The sequence below is a fragment of the Dendrobates tinctorius genome, unplaced genomic scaffold, assembly GCF_039654945.1.
Source record: "Dendrobates tinctorius isolate UK_male_01 unplaced genomic scaffold, ASM3965494v1 ptg000326l, whole genome shotgun sequence".
Lineage (NCBI taxonomy): Eukaryota > Metazoa > Chordata > Amphibia > Anura > Dendrobatidae > Dendrobates > Dendrobates tinctorius.
Window position 1 is genome coordinate 4,956,819 of NW_027361993.1, and position 12,424 is coordinate 4,969,242.

General features: G+C 45.0%; 1 protein-coding gene across 4 annotated transcripts in view; it reads left to right on the forward strand.

The window, feature by feature from the left end:
* Positions 1 to 12,424, forward strand: part of ARHGEF16 (Rho guanine nucleotide exchange factor 16) — a 132,462-nt gene that overhangs the window by 83,679 nt on the left and 36,359 nt on the right. The gene's annotated exons all lie outside the window — the stretch shown is intronic.

A 12,424-nucleotide genomic window follows, 5' to 3' on the forward strand; every position in this document is an offset into this window, starting at 1 on the left:
GTAATTCAGGGGGCCGCTGCCTTCTTATCGGATTCCTCGGTTGATGCATTTAGAATGGCCGCTAGAGCAGCAGGACTTTCCAATGCGGCCCGCAGAGTCTTGTGGCTAAAGTGCTGGCCAGGGGACATCCAAGCCAGATCAAAACTATGCGCTATCCCGTGCGAAGGGGAATATCTGTTTGGCCCAGTCCTGGATGAGTTACTGGATAAGGCTGGGGACGACAAAAAGAAGCTTCCTAATCTGTGGTCCGCATCCTACCGACGTTTGGTCAAGGGAGAAGACGCAACCCATCACCCACTAGAGACCATACCAAGTGGGAGGATAGAAGAAAGAAAGGTACGGGCTTTATGTTCAGGCGTTCTTCAAGAGAGCGAAAGAAACCGGCCCAATGACTAGCGATTCCCGTGGGCGGTAGATTTGTCAGCCTTCCTTCCAGCATGGCTACAGATCACAAATAGTGACTGGGTGCGGAACGTAATAGCCACCGGACTCAAGCTGGAGTTTCGTTACGTTCCGCAAGATACCTTTTAAGTTAACTCCCCTATGGTCTTCACCACTTGAACAGTCTGCTTTGGAAGCAGAAGTTTTGCGTTTATGCCAAAAAAAGTCCTAGTGGAGGTTCCCGAATCTGAGAGAGGTAGAGGCTTCTACTCTCCCCTGTTCCTGATCCAAAAACTGGATAAGTCATTCAGGACCATTATTAATTTGCGTTCCCTTAATGAGTTTCTGATTAACCAAACTTTTAAGATGGAATCGATTGGCTCGGCAATAAAGCTGATGTTTAAAAATTGTTTCATGGCAGTCGTGGACTTGAAAGACTCGTACTATCATGTGCCTATCCACGCAGATTTCCAGCAATTCTTGAGGGTGGCAGTTTCAATGGGCAGGTTAATCCGTCATTATCAGTTTAGGGCTCTCCTCTTTGGTCTCTCAGCGGCCCCTCGGGTATTCACCAAGATAGTGGCCGAAGTCATGGCTCATCTACGGGAATCTGATATCCTTATTGTCCCCTACTTGGATGACTTTCTGATTGTGGGTAATTCAGTGGACCATTGTCTGTCTCAGATAGAAAGGACCAGGTTCAGGCTGGAGCACTTTGGGTGGATAATAATAAATTGAGAAATCCCGATTACAGCCCTTAAAAGTCCAAAAGTTCTTAGGTCTGGTGTTAGATTCAGAGGTACTTCTACCATCAGACAAGTTAAAACACATGCGACAGCAGGTATTACGGGCAATTGATAAACCCTCCATGACCCTCAGGCAGGCCATGTCGCTGTTGGGTTAACTGACGTCGTGTATCCCAGCCGTCAGGTGGGCTCAGTTTCACACTAGATCCCTTCAGAAGGGTGTCCTAATTAGCGACAGAGCTTTGGGGGGGTCCCTACAGGGTCAGATATTATTGAGCCCTTCGACCCTTGGATCTCTTAGGTTCTTCTTGTCCAGCCACCATCTATCTTCAGGAGTTCCCTGGGTAATGCAGATAACTTGCATAATAACCACAGATGCTAGCCCCTCGAGTTGGGGGGCCGATATGGGGGACGTGGTGGTCCAGGGACAATGGGTCTCCCAGATGGGAGCCTCATCTAACCAGAAGTAGCTGTTGGCGATAGAGCTGGCAGTTACAAAACTCCTTGTGTACCTACAGGGTCATCATGTGAGGATCCTCTCGGACAGCCAGGTGGTAGTGGCCTACGTCAACCACCAAGGTGGAACACGCCCTGATGCAGATAACAGAACGCCTGTTTCAAATAGCCGAGAGACATTTTCGATCTTTAACAGCGCTCCATATCAGAGGGAAGGACCACACAAAAGCAGACTTTCTAAGCTGCAGGATTCTAAGGCAAGGAGAATGGGCGTTAAACATGGACGTTTTCAACCAGACTGTCCGCAGATGGGGGTAGCCAGAGGTAGAACTCTTTGCCAGCAGAGAAAACAAAGTAAAAAAGTTCTGTTGTCTGAATCCCAGGGAAAATCCACTGGTAGTAGATGCCTTCTTAATAAAATGGGACTTCTCCCTGGCCTACGCATTTCCACCAATAGCCCGGTTACCTCTGGTGGTGTGGAAGATAAGGGAAGATCGAGCGAGGGTCATACTAATTGCCCCATTCTGGCCCAGGAGGTCCTGGTTCGCATGGCTGAGGACTATGTCAGTATTCGATCCCTGGATACTGCCGGACCTTCCGGATCTTCTCTACCAGGGGCCAGTCAACCATTCACAAGTGACAGGGCTCCATTTGATGGTGTGGAGTTTGAAAGGGCATTGTTGAGGGATTAAGGTTTCTCCCCTAATTTAATTAATACCCTTCTGAAGAGTAGAAAACAAATTACAACAAATGTCTATGCTAGAACCTGGAGGAAATTCCTGACCACCTCTAACTTTAATCTCAGGGATGGGATACCCACAAGACAGATTCTAGAGTTCGTTCAGAAGGGTCTCGAGTTGGGTCTTTCCACGAGTACCTTAAAAGTACAGATTTCAGCCCTGGGGGCCCTATTTACCTGTGATATTGCCAGCAACTACTGGGTTACTAGATTCATCAGAGCTGCTAGTAGATCCAGACCCATACACAGGGATAAATGTATACCATGGGACTCAAATTTACTCCTCACAGCTATGACAGAGGGGCCATTCGAACCTCTGGATTCTGCCTTGTTAAAAATTCTCTCTCAAGATGGATTTTCTGGTAGCAATAACATCTCCGCGTAGGATAAGTGATATGCAGGCACTTTCCAGGCTGCCCCCTTATACAGAGTTTTTACATGATAGAGTAATCCCAAGACCGGACCGAGCATACTTGCCCAGGGTGGCATCACACTTTCACAGGACATAGTTCTCCCTTCCTTTCTCCCTAATCTTTCTAACCCTAAAGAGGAGAAACTTCATGCATTAGATGTTAGAAGATGCCTACTAGAATATATATCGGCTACTAATCCTTGGAAGAGAGAGAATGTATTATTTTTATCCTTCCAAGGTCCTAAGAAAGAGTTTAGGGCCTCATCACACATGGCGACGCACCAGCGATCCCGACAACGATATGACGTTGTCAGGATCGCTGGTGTGTCGCTACATGATCGCTGGTGAGCTGACAAACCGGCAGATCTCCGCAGCGATCAGGACAGCGACGACGCAGGTAACAAGCGTGCATGTTGCTTAGTTACCCGTTGTGTACCTTTAGATACCAGCGTGCTGGTGCAGGGAGCTGGTAACCAAGGTAAACAGCGGGTTTCTAAGCGCCGCGCAGCTCTTAGAAACCGGCTGTTTACCTTTAGATACCAGCTCCCAGCACTATGGTAACTAAGGTACACAGTGGGTAACTAAGTGACGCGCGCCCTAAGTTACCCGCGGTTTACATTGGAAACCAGCGTCCAGCTCGCTGATCGCTGGTCTCCCGCCTGCCACACGCAGCGATGCGTGCTGGCCAGCGGGAGACCAACAATCAAAAAAAAATATCCAGGGCATTTGAGCACGATCAGCGATATCGCGAGTGAGATCGCTGTTGCATCACAAAACTTGTGACTCAGTAGCGATCTCGCTAGCGATCTCGCTGTGTGTGACGGGGGTGAGTATCAAAATGCACATTAGCAAGGTGGATTAGGGAGGCTATCTCTCTGGCTTATACAGCAGGTGGGAGTCCGGCTCCGCAGAATCTGAGGGCGCATTCCACTTGTGCCATGGTGTCATCTTGGGCGGAGAGATCTGGAGTGTCAATTGACCAGATATGTAAGGCGGCCACCTGGTCATCTCTTTCTACCTTTTTTAACCACTATTGGTTAGACATGGGTGCCTCCTCAGATCTCACCTTTGGGCTAAGGGTGCTGCAGGCTGTAGTCCCTCCCTAAGTTAGTTTACATCTCTGTAATTCTCTCGTGGTGCTGTCATGGGAGTCCGAATAAAGTTTTAAGTTACCTATCGGTAACTGTATTTTTTGGAAGCCCATGACAGCTCCTTTAATTCCCTCCCTTCACGTGTGGGGATGCACTCCTTCCTTTTAGAAGTTTTCACGGCTGTGCCTTAGTTTTGAGTAAAGATTGTATATATGTTGTATATATTGTATATATGCTGTGCCACTAACCATGGTAGCCTCTCAAGCTCTGTAATCCAACTGATGCGTGGGAGAGGTTCCGCCCTTTTTGTTTGTAGGTTTCCTGTTTCTGAAGGGCGGATCCCCTCTCTCGTGGTACTGTCATGGGCTTCCGAAAAATACCGTTACCGGTAAGTAACTTAGTAACTTAATACTTTCTGTACAGATGTAGAAGTGCTGAGTGTACAGATTGTCAGAACTCATTCTAACATTTTAATTTATTACATGGGTTGTCCTTTCTGAAAAAATCTGCTCAAGGGCTCAGTTAGATGCAAAAAACAAACAGTGATGGGTCTTTGCTGCCCCAGTGTTTGGCTGCAGCAGTGACATCACTGTGAGAGAGCTGCAGCCAATAACTTAGTGACTCTGCTGGTGTAGACAACATGAGTTGCTGAGCTCAGTGATTTGCTGCAGCCAAACAGACCATGGCAGCACTGCAGACTGCAGTATATTGTGCACAATTTGTGTAGGTTTGGCTTGCTTAATGCAACTGAGGTTCTCTTTAATAATTTTTAACAGAATCAAACAGCTAATACGTGCTGCCCAATAAATGTTTGATTTGCTCAGACACAGGCATACTTCTTATGTTAAGCTAGTTATTTAAATTGGTAAACTCTGATTTTTCCTTGTTGAATGATTCCTGGAACAGTCAGTTCATTGTTGAATACGGATGATAAGTGCTTGTTTAATATCTCAGCCTTTTCTTTGTCCTCTATAATTATCTTATCTTTTATGGAGCTGATTCCATCTGTTTTTGTAACTTTTTTGGATTTATAAAATTTTGGGGGGATTTATTTTAACCCCTTCACAACCAATGACGCCACATAGGCGTCATGAAAACTGGTGCCAATCTGACCAGTGACGCCTATGTGGCGTCATGACTTTAAAGCCCCCCTGCGGGTCGGGTGACCTAGGTCACTGAAAGGTCACCCATCCTGCAGATACAGGGGGCTTTGTTCTTCACCATAGGGGGCGTGGCTTCACCCCCACATGACTACGATTGCTCTGATTGGCTGTTTCACTTTTAACAGCCAATCAGAGCGATAGTAATATTTCATCAATGAAAATTGATGAAATATTACAATCCAGCCATGTCCAACGCTGCTGTAGCATCGGACATGGCTGGTGACAGCGATCCGACCCCCCCCCCCCACCCGTTAACGGGGGCGATCTGCACCCAGCCGCTGAATGACAGCAGCGATCTGCCACCGCTGTCATCATCTCACCCCCCCACCTTCCCTCCACTCCCCCCGGCTTCCGATTGCCCCCTCCCACCCCCCGGTACTCGCCGAGTGCCGTTATGGCTCCCGGTGTCCCGTGGTCCCGGACCATGGGCGCCGCCATATTGGAAAATGGCGGGCGCATGCGCAGTGCGCCCGCTGGCTGCAATTTCCATTCATTCATTTTGATCACTGTGATAAACTCTCACAGTGATCGAAATAGAATGAAAAGTAAATAAACCCCCCGTTTATCACCCCCATAGGCAGGATCAACTAATAAAATAAAGAAATAATTTTTATTTTTATTTTTCCGTTAGGGTTGGAAAGAGGGTGAGGGTTAGGGTTGGAATTAGGGTTAGGCTTGTGGATAGGGTTGGGATTAGCGTTAGGGGTGTGTTGGGGTTAGGGTTGGGATTAGGGTTAGGGATGTGGTTAGGGGTGTGTTGGGGTTAGGGCTGAAGTTAGAATTGTGGGGTTTCCACTGTTTAGGCACATCAGGGGGTCTACAAACGTGACATGGTGCAACCATTGAGTCCAGCCAATTTTGCGTTCAAAAAGTTAAACGGTGCTCCCTCCCTTCCAAGCCCCGATGTGTGCCCGAACAGTGGTTTACCCCAACATATGGGGTATCAGCGTACTCAGGAAAAATTGCACAACAACTTTGGGGGTCTAATTTCTCCTGGTACCCTTGGGAAAATAAAAAATTGGGGGCTAAAAAATATTTTTGTGGAAATTTTTTTTTTTTTTTTTATTTTTTTTATTTTCACGTCTCTGCATTATAAACTTCTGTGAAGCACTTGGGGGTTCAACGTGCTCACCAGGCATCTAGATAAGTTCCTTGGGAGGTCTAGTTTCCAAAATGGTGTCACTTGTGGGGGGGTTTCTATTGTTTAGGCACATCAGGGGCTCTGCAAACGTAACGACCGCAGACCATTCCATCAAAGTCTGCATTTCAAAACGTCACTACTTCCATTCCGAGCCCTTACGTGTGCCCAAACAATGGTTCCCCCCATATATGGGGCACCAGCGTACTCAGGACAAACTGTACAACAACTTTTGGGGTCCAATTTATCCTGCTACCCCTGTGAAATTAAAAAATTGTTGGCTAAAAATCATTTTTTTTTTTAGGGAAAATTTTTTTTTTTTTTTTTATTTTCACGGCTCTGCGTTATAAACTTCTGTGAAGTGCTTGGGGGTTCAAGGTGCTCACCACACATCTAGATAACTTCCTTGGGGGGGTCTAGTCTCCAAAATGGGGTCACTTGTGGGGGTTTCCACAGTTTAGGTACATCAGAGGCTCTGCAAATGTAACATGGTGCCCGCAGACGATTCCATCAAAGTCAGCATCTCAAAATGTCACTACTTCCCTTCCGAGCCCCGACGTGGGACCAAACAGTGCCCCCCCCCCCACATATGGGGTACCAGTGTACTCAGGACAAACTGGACAACAACTTTTGGGGTCTAATTTATCCTGGTACCCTTGTGAAAATAAAAAAATTGCGCACTAAAAAAATTTTTGAGGAGAAAATTTTTTTTATTTTCACGGCTCTGCGTTATAAACTTTTGTGAAGCACTTGGGGGTTCAAAGTGCTCACTATGCATCTAGATAAGTTCCTTGGGGGTCTAGTTTCCAAAATGGGGTTATTTGTGGGGGAGCTCCAATGTTTAGGCACACAGGGGCTCTCCAAACACGACATGGTGTCCGCTAACGATTAGAAGTAATTTGCATTTCAAAAAGTCAAATGGCGCTCCTTCCCTTCTGAGCCCTGCCGTGTGCCCAAACAGTGGTTCCCCCCAACATATGGGGTACCAGCGTACTCAGGACAAACTGGACTACAACTTTTGTGGTCCAATTTCTCCTGTTTGCCTTGTGAAAATTAAAAATAGTGTGCTATAAATCATTTTTGAGGAAAAAAAAATATTTTTTATTTTCACTGCTCTGTTATAAACTTTTGTGAAGCACTTGGGGGTTCAAAGTGCTCACTACACATCTAGATAAGTTCCTTAGGGGGTCTAGTTTCCAAAATGGGGTCATTTGTGGGGGAGCTCTAATGTTTAGGCACACAGGGGCTCTCCAAACGTGACATGGCAACCGCTAAATATTCCAGCATATTTTCCATTCAAGAAGTCAAATGGTGCTTCTTCCCTTCTGAGCCCTGCCGTGCGCCCAAACAGTGGTTTATGACCACATATCAGTGTACTCAGGAGAAATTGCCCAACAAATTTTAGGATCCATTTTATCCTGTTGCCCATGTGAAAATGAAAAAATTGATGCTAAAAGAAAATTTTTGTTGGAAAATAATCTTCTTGAATGTAGTTTTGAGTAGCTTGAGGGGTGCAGTTTTTAGAATGGTGTCACTTTTGGGAATTATCTGCCATATAGACCCCTCAAAGTGACTTCAAATGTGAGGTGGTCCCTAAAAAAAAAAATGGTTTTGTAAATTTTATTGTAAAAATGAGAAATCGCTGGTCAACTTTTAACCCTTAACTTCCTAACAAAAAAATATTTTGTTTCCAAAATTGTGCTGATGTAAAGTAGACATGTGGGAAATGTTACTTAGTAACTATTTTGTGTCACATAACACTCTGGTTTAACAGAATAAAAATTAAAAATTTGAAAATTGCGAAATTTTCTAAATTTTCGCCAAATTTCTGATTTTTTTTTCACAAATAAACGCAAAAATTATCAACCTACGTTTACCACTATCATGAAGCCCAATATGTCACGAAAAAACAATCTCAGAATCGCTAGGATCCGTTGAAGCGTTCCTGAGTTATTACCTCATAAAGGGACACTGGTCAGAATTGCAAAAAATGGCCTGGTCATTAAAGTCAAAATAGGCTTGGTCATGAAGGGGTTAATGTTGCTGGTGATTAGTTTCTCTGTAGTTGGATGGAGTCCTATTTTTACATTTCTTATTGAGATCTTCAGAGCTTTATACTCTTGAAACGCTATGTATGTATTCTCAGCCTGCAAGATTTTGAATACCCTTTCTTTTTATCTTATTAAACTTTGTACTGTTTTATCCATAATGGTTTCTTTTCATACCTGGACATTTTATTACTAGAGGGTATGAGTTTTCTACAGGATTCTAGTAGTATATCCTTAAACATGCGCCATTTATGTTTGGTATCTCCAGTTACCATGACATAATCCCAGGCTACATGTTTAAGCTCTTCCCTTAATTTATTGAAATCAGCTTTCCTAAAGTTCCAGTTTTGCGTTTCCCCTTTTAGAAATGTTTTATTGATTATCACATTGAAACTTGCCATATTCTGCTCTCTGCTTCCCAAATCCTCCTGGACCTGTAGATTTGAAATTGTATCTGGTCTATTTGACGGGACCAGATCCAGCAGATTACCTTTCCTGGTTGGTTCATCTACCAGCTGAGTGAGGTGTCCTGAACTGCGGATAAAACTTACAGGTTTTAGGACAACCAGAAGATTCTATGTCCCATTGAATGTGTGGATAGTTAAAATCAGGACTGCCACTAGGAATTTCAGGGCCCCATACTGGCAAAATTTTCGGGGCCTCCTTGATACTCTGCCCAGGCTCCTCCCAGCCCCGCCTCCACCTGTCGAACTGTCCACAGTCCCACCGCTCACTCTTGGAAAAACTCCACTTCTCACCAATCACACATTAACAGTTCTCATCACCAGATCACACATATAGCCGGCAGCTTTTTCTTTGGCCAAAAGATTTTTTTTTTAAGCCACCACCATAACAGGGTAGACCCTCTTGGCCATGCCCTACTCTACTGTAATCTATTTATTTGTTAAAATATGCAATACAATTTAGGTATATTTTTATTTATTTTTCAATTTTTAAAATGACCAATAATATCGCATGCAAGGAACAAATACCGCTACACCATGTCCAGACCACATATTACCACCACTTAGTGACTGAATACTACAATACTGAGCATTAATAAAAAACATACTATCACCATAAGTGGCATTATACACAGGAGATCTGTACTTAGCATTCAGTGTCTGTGTACAGGTAATACAGTGATCAATGACATTATACACAGGAGCTCTGTATATAATGTACAGTTAACACAGTGATCACTTGTGACATTATACACAGGACCTCTGTATATAATTTACAGTGTATAGTGTCAGTGTATAGGTAACACACTGCCTCACCAGTCATGTCTCTAGGTGAAGTCCTTCAACCTTGCTTTTCATCTTTTATCCAGCACAGATCACCATCACGTCTTCCAGCCAGGGCTCGTCTCTGCAGGAAATAACAGTTATCTAGAGCTCCGCTTGCAGAACGCATTACTTATTTTTTCCCAACTTCTACATTACACATGAAGAAAAAAAGGCGACAGTGTCGCTCTGCACAGTAACAGGACCGCCCCCCCATTTAAAACAGTATACTCAAAAAATAAAATAAATACATCACTGGAGTAATAATATCCCTTAATTAGCCCCTATGGTAATAATATCCACCATCCTGACCCCCGTGTGTCTCATTCCTGGCTCCAGCCATATGTTCTTCCATCCCACCCTCATGAGTATCCATTATGCCCCATATGATCTCCCCATCCTGCCCCATCTGTCTCAATCGTATCCATCCTGCCCCATCTGTCTCCAATCATGCCCCGCATCTCCATTTTGCACCGTGTCTCCAATCATGCCCAGTGTCTCACATTCTGCCCCATGTCTCACATTCTGCCCCTCCTGTGTATCACTGTCACATTCTGCCCCCATGTCCAGCATTCTGCCCCGGGCCCCCCAGATCGCCGCTCTCAAAGTTCTTCTTACCTGGCTGCGCTCCAGCGGAGAGGCTCCGTCCCTCCACGTAGCGGAAGCGTGCACTCGCCGGCGACTGACAGTGACTTCAGACGCCGGAGATGTGCGTGCTGCGCCTGACATCAGCTGCCAGCCTCCGATTGGCTGGCGGCTGTTAACTATTGACGTGCAGGCCTGCATGTCAATAGCTTTTAGCTGCATCAGCGCCGCGCTAAGGGCCCGGTTTAGCTGCCGGTAGGGGCCCGGTGAGCAGAGGAGACTGGGCCCGATGCGGTCCCCCTCTGCCCACCGGGCCCCATACGCCAGTCAGGGCAGTAATTCCCTGATGGCGGCCCTGGTTAAAATCCCCCATAAGGTCTGTAGTATTATTTGCTGCCATTTTAATGTGTTACAACATTTCTTCCTCAAACTGTTCAGCTATATTAGAAGGCTTATAGAAAACTCAAATTAGAAGCTTTCCATTATTGTCATCCTCATGTATATTTACCCGTACTGACTCTACATTGTCGTAGATCCCTCCAATGTCGTCATTGAGCACAGGTCTTTAAGATGGATTTAACCAAAATACCCACCCCTCTACATTTGTCTTTCCTGTTCTTTCTAAATTTTGTGTCACCCTCTACGTTTGTCACCCAGTCATGGCTTTCGTCCAGCCAGATTTCCATATTGCCCCACCACATCGTATTCTGTGGCTGACATAAGAGTTCATTCATTTTGTTTACAAGACTTCATGCATAAACCAGCAGACATTTAATACTATTAGCACATTTATTATTTCGATTTCCTTGCCTATCCCAGCCCCCCTAAATCCTCATTGACACCTACTGTCTCACTGTCTACTCTAACCCCTTATTTGCACAACTACCTTCCCTCCCCCCAAATCCTAATTTACAAGTGCCTCCATCCGTCTCACCATTTTTTTTCCCAGCAAAAATGCACCCTTCCAATTGAGGTGTTGTCCATCTCTACTGTACAGTCTGTAGCGGACAGAGAAGTTGGCCCAGTTCTCCATGAACCCAAACCTTTCCTTCCTGCACCAATTTCTAACAACTTATTTGTCTGCCTAAACTCCAGCTGTCTTTCTAGTGACGCTCGTGGTACTGGCAGTATTTCTAAAAACGCCACCATGGAGGTCCTGGACTTCAGATACTCTCCTAGTTCCATGTAATAATTTTTAAGGACCTTCCACTTCTCTCTACCTTTGTCATTGGTACCAATGTGTACCATAACTGCTGAGTTTTCCCCAATTTGTTGAACCGGAGCACCCGGCAGATGACACACTGTTCGGCATTCACGGTCTCTGCGGCAAATGCCCCTGTCTGTCCGCCAAATTATAGAGTCACCTACTACCAACTTCTGTCAGGCCTTTACAGCACTCCTATTTCTCTTCTTCCTATAGCAGTCATTTTCCTGGTTGCTAGCAATGTCCTGCTGTAGTGATTCCAGACCTGGGCTTGCATTCCTAATATCTGCCAAATAGGCACATTTACTAGGTTATGCCAGATCTGGACTAAGCTCCTTGGCACTTTTCCACCTACCCCTTACTACTTACTTCTGGGTCCTGATCTTCCCACCTCTACCCTCCTCCACATCACTGCCCCAGCCAGCGCTTGCTTAGAGAGCTCTAAACTCTTCTTCAGGTTTTAAATACTCCTGAGTGTTGCAAACTGCATATTTTAGATCCGTTACCTGGGATTCCAAACATGTAACATGCTGACATCAAGAGCAGATATATTCACCCTCAAATGGCTGGTTATGGTAAGTTCACATGTTCGGTATTTGTAAGCCAAAACCTGGAGTGGGTGATAATTACAGAAGTGGTGACGCGTTTCTATTACACTTTTCCTCTGATTGTTCCACTTCTGGTTTTGACTTACAAATAAGGATATATCATACATACACACATATATATACACACACACATATTGTTCATTGGGTTGTGATGATACACTTACAGCTCCTCAGTCTCACACTGTACTCTCTGCTGTCAGACAACCTATCAACCAGAGTGAAGTCAGGATACAGTCAGTGGAAGCTGAGGAGCTGTAAGTGTATCATCACATATGTACAGAACTTCATGGTTACTTGCTGCTGGAGAATCACGCTGGGTTCTTAAAAGGATCAAATTGCTTATTTTTTTTTATGGTTTTGGGGTGTAGAAGATTCTGACTGGTTCCCTTTGAATAGACAATTCAGACAAAACTGAGTCCCTCCCTAGTGCAGAACTGAGGGGGCCAAGCACGGAGCAGTGATATGAAGAACATAATCAGAGGATTCATGGGTCATGCTTCACCCCCTTTAGGCATTTAGGTATTGAATTATCAGTTCTGCCTAGAATGATTGATTGGTTCCAACATC